The sequence below is a fragment of the Palaemon carinicauda genome, chromosome 28, assembly GCF_036898095.1.
Source record: "Palaemon carinicauda isolate YSFRI2023 chromosome 28, ASM3689809v2, whole genome shotgun sequence".
Taxonomy (NCBI): Eukaryota; Metazoa; Arthropoda; class Malacostraca; order Decapoda; family Palaemonidae; genus Palaemon; species Palaemon carinicauda.
The window spans coordinates 33,277,781-33,282,780 of record NC_090752.1 but is presented as its reverse complement, the minus strand read 5'-3'; the positions used below and the strand labels follow the sequence as shown (position 1 = coordinate 33,282,780).

At 42.9% G+C, this 5,000-nt stretch overlaps 1 protein-coding gene across 1 annotated transcript in view; it reads right to left on the bottom strand.

Annotated features, from left to right (window-relative positions):
- The window catches only part of LOC137621490 (uncharacterized), a 124,174-nt gene that overhangs the window by 4,173 nt on the left and 115,001 nt on the right, over positions 1-5,000 (bottom strand). The window lies entirely within an intron of this gene.

Here is a 5,000-nt window from a genome sequence, read left to right as displayed (position 1 = left end):
AGCAAATCTTTCTTTCCATATTCATAATGATTACCTTTTACTTGCGAGGATATACTCCAAGCAGAAGTAAAAGGTTGACTCGTGTTTCAGGAGAGCTTAGTTACACGTTGGAACTTGTAAGATTTCATTTGTGCTGTCAAGATAAGAAAGAGTTTAGTATTTATAATACGTATTTAATGCCCTGTTTTTACTTGTATTAAATTAAGTTTACGCATCAGAAGGAACACAGACGCCACCGCGTCTTCCCCCAAAGCCTCGCTGGCGACATCTATCCCCCATCCCTTGCATTAGAAGTTCTTTGACCTCTTTTTAACTCCCACACCCCTTGCATTAGAAGTTCTTTGACCTCTTTTTAGCTTCCCCACTCCTTGCATTAGAAGTTATTTGACCTCTTTTTAGCTCCCACACCCCTTGCATTAGAAGTTCTTTGACCTCTTTTTAGTTTCCCCACCCCTTGCATTAGAAGTTCTTTGACCTCTTTTTAGCTCACACACCCCTTGCATTAGCAGTTCTTTGACCTCTTTTTAACTCCCACACCCCTTGCATTAGAAGTTCTTTGACCTCTTTTTAGCTTCCCCACCCCTTGCATTAGAAGTTCTTTGACCTCTTTTTAGCTCCCCCACCCCTTGCATTAGAAGTTCTTTGATCTCTTTTTAGCCCCCCCCCACCCCTTGTATTAGAAGTTCTTTGACCTCTTTTTAGCTCTCGCACCCCTTGCATTAGAAGTTCTTTGACCTCTTTTTAGCTCACACACCCCTTGCATTAGAATTTCTTTGACCTCTTTTTAGCTCCCACACCCCTTGCATTAGAAGGTCTTTGACCTCTTTTTAACTCCCACACCCCTTGCATTAGAAGTTCTTTGACCTCTTTTTAGCTCTCCCACCCCTTGCATTAGAAGTTCTTTGACCTCTTTTTAGCTCCCACACCCCTTGCATTAGAAGTTCTTTGACCTCTTTTTAACTCCAACACCCCTTGCATTAGAAGTTCTTTGACGTCTTTTTAGCTCTCCCACCCCTTGCATTAGAAGTTCTTTGACCTCTTTTTAGCTCTCCCACCCCTTGCATTAGAAGTTCTTTGACCTCTTTTTAGCTCTCCCACCCCTTGCATTAGAAGTTCTTTGACCTCTTTTTAGTTCTCCCACCCCTTGCATTAGAAGTTCTTTGACCTCTTTTTAGCTCTCCCACCCCTTGCATTAGAAGTTCTTTGACGTCTTTTTAGCTCACACACCCCTTGCATTAGAAGTTCTTTGACCTCTTTTTAGCTCCCACACCCCTTGCATTAGAAGTTCTTTGACCTCTTTTTAGCTCTCCCACCCCTTGCATTAGAAGTTCTTTGACCTCTTTTTAGCTCTCCCACCCCTTGCATTAGAAGTTCTTTGACCTCTTCTTAGCTTCCCTACCCCTTGCATCAGAAGTTCTTTGACCTCCTTTTAGCTCCCACACCCCTATCATTAGAAGTTCTTTGACCTCTTTTCAGCTTCCCCACCCCTTGCATTAGAAGTTCTTTGACCTCTTTTTAGCTTCCCCACCCCTTGCATTAGAAGTTCTTTGACCTCTTTTTAGCTCCCACACCCCTTGCATTAGAAGTTCTTTGACCTCTTTTTAACTCCCACACCCCTTGCATTAGAAGTTCTTTGACCTCTTTTTAACTCCCACACCCCTTGCATTAGAAGTTCTTTGACCTCTTTTTAGCTTCCCCACCCCTTGCATTAGAAGTTCTTTGACCTCTTTTTAGCTCACACACCCCTTGCAATAGAATTTCTTTGAACTCTTTTTAGCTCCCACACCCCTTGCATTAGAAGTTCTTTGACCTCTTTTTAACTCCCACACCCCTTGCATTAGAAGTTCTTTGACCTCTTTTTAGCTTCCCCACCCCTTGCATTAGAAGTTCTTTGACCTCTTTTTAGCTCCCACACCCCTTGCATTAGAAGTTCTTTGACCTCTTTTTAACTCCCACACCCCTGGCATTAGAAGTTCTTTGACCTCTTTTTTAGCTCCCACACCCCTTGCATTATAAGTTCTTTGACCTCTTTTTAACTCCCACACCCCTTGCATTAGAAGTTCTTTGACCTCTTCTTAGCTTCCCTACCCCTTGCATTAGAAGTTCTTTGACCTCCTTTTAGCTCCCACACCCCTTGCATTAGAAGTTCTTTGACCTCTTTTCAGCTTCCCCACCCCTTGCATTAGAAGTTCTTTGACCTCTTTTTAACTCCAACACCCCTTGCATTAGAAGTTCTTTGACCTCCTTTTAGCTTCCCCACCCCTTGCATTAGAAGTTCTTTGACCTCTTTTTAGCTCCCACACCCCTTGCATTAGAAGTTCTTTGACGTCTTTTTAGCTTCCACACCCCTTGCATTAGAATTTCTTTGTCCTCTTTTTAGCTCCCCCACCCCTTGCATTAGAAGTTCTTTGATCTCTTTTTTACTCCCACACCCCTTACATTAGAAGTTCTCTGACCTCTTTTTAGCTCCCACACCCCTTGCATTAGAAGTTCTTTGACCTCTTTTTAGCTCCCACACCCCTTGCATTAGAAGTTCTTTGACATCTTTTTAGCTCCCACACCCCTTGCATTAGAAGTTCTTTGACCTCTTGTTAGCTCCCACACCCCTTGCATTAGAAGTTCTTTGACCTCTTTTTAGCTCCCACATCCCTTGCATTAGAAGTTCTTTGACCTCTTTTTAGCTCCCACACCCCTTGCATTAGAAGTTCTTTGACTTCCTTTTAGCTCCCACACCCCTTGCATTAGAAGTTCTTTGTCCTCTTTTTAGCTCCTACACCCCTTGCATTAGAAGATCTTTGACCTCTTTTTAGCTCCCACAGCCCTTGCATTAGAAGTTCTTTGACCTCTTTTTAGCTCCCACTCCTCTAGCATTAGAGGTTCTTTGACCTCTTTTTAGCTCCCACACCTCTAGCATTAGAAGATCTTTGACCTCTTTTTAGCTCCCACACCTCTAGCATTAGAAGTTCTTTGACCTCTTTTTAGCTCCCGCACCCCTTGCATTAGAAGTTCTTTGCCCTCTTTTTTAGCTCCCCCACCCCTTGCATTAGAAGTTCTTTGACCTCTTTTTAGCTCCCACACCCCTTGCATTATAAGTTCTTTGACCTCTTTTTAACTCCCACACCCCTTGCATTAGAAGTTCTTTGACCTCTTTTTAGCTTCCCCACCCCTTGCATTAGAAGTTCTTTGATCTCTTTTTAGCCCCCCCACCCCTTGTATTAGAAGTTCTTTGACCTCTTTTTAGCTCTCGCACCCCTTGCATTAGAAGTTCTTTGACCTCTTTTTAGCTCACACACCCCTTGCATTAGAATTTCTTTGACCTCTTTTTAGCTCCCACACCCCTTGCATTAGAAGGTCTTTGACCTCTTTTTAACTCCCACACCCCTTGCATTAGAAGTTCTTTGACCTCTTTTTAGCTCTCCCACCCCTTGCATTAGAAGTTCTTTGACCTCTTTTTAGCTCCCACACCCCTTGCATTAGAAGTTCTTTGACCTCTTTTTAACTCCCACACCCCTTGCATTAGAAGTTCTTTGACCTCTCCTTAGCTTCCCTACCCCTTGCATTAGAAGTTCTTTGACCTCCTTTTAGCTCCCACACCCCTTGCATTAGAAGTTCTTTGACCTCTTTTCAGCTTCCCCACCCCTTGCATTAGAAGTTCTTTGACCTCTTTTTAACTCCAACACCCCTTGCATTAGAAGTTCTTTGACCTCTTTTTAGCTTCCCCACCCCTTGCATTAGAAGTTCTTTGACCTCTTTTTAGCTCCCACACCCCTTGCATTAGAAGTTCTTTGACCTCTCCTTAGCTTCCACACCCCTTGCATTAGAATTTCTTTGACCTCTTTTTAGCTCCCCCACCCCTTGCATTAGAAGTTCTTTGATCTCTTTTTTGCTCCCACACCCCTTACATTAGAAGTTCTCTGACCTCTTTTTAGCTCCCACACCTCTTGCATTAGAAGTTCTTTGACCTCTTTTTAGCTCCCACACCCCTTGCATTAGAAGTTCTTTGACATCTTTTTAGCTCCCACACCCCTTGCATTAGAAGTTCTTTGACATCTTTTTAGCTCCCACACCCCTTGCATTAGAAGTTCTTTGACCTCTTGTTAGCTCCCACACCCCTTGCATTAGAAGTTCTTTGACCTCTTTTTAGCTCCCACATCCCTTGCATTAGAAGTTCTTTGACCTCTTTTTAGCTCCCACACCCCTTGCATTAGAAGTTCTTTGACTTCTTTTTAGCTCCCACACCCCTTGCATTAGAAGTTCTTTGTCCTGTTTTTAGCTCCTACACCCCTTGCATTAGAAGATCTTTGACCTCTTTTTAGCTCCCACAGCCCTTGCATTAGAATTTCTTTGACCTCTTTTTAGCTCCCACTCCTCTAGCATTAGAGGTTCTTTGACCTCTTTTTAGCTCCCACACCTCTAGCATTAGAAGATCTTTGACCTCTTTTTAGCTCCCACACCTCTAGCATTAGAAGTTTTTTTTATCTCTTTTTAGCTCCCACACCTCTAGCATTAGAAGGTCTTTGACTTCTTTTTAGCTCCCACACCTCTAGTATTAGAAGTTCTTTGACCTCTTCTTAGCTCCCACACCTCTAGCACTAGAAGTTCTTTGACCTCTTTTTAGCTCCCCCACCTCTAGCATTAGAAGTTCTTTGACTTCTTTTTAGCTCCCACACCTCTAGCATTAGAAGTTCTTTGACTTCTTTTTAGCTCCCACACCTCTAGCATTAGAAGTTCTTTGACCTCTTTTTAGCTCCCACACCTCTAGCATTAGAAGTTCTTTGACTTCTTTTTAGCTCCCACACCTCTAGCATTAGAAGTTCTTTGACCTCTTTTCAGCTCCCTTACCTCAAGCATTATAAGTTCTTTGACATAAATTTCTCGGTTCCATACTTTTAGCATTAGAGGGTCTTCGATCTATATTTTGAGGTGCCTTACTTCTAGCATTAGAGGCTCTCTATTTTTAGGTGTCTTACCTCTGGCAATAGAGGCTCCTCTTCGCTCTT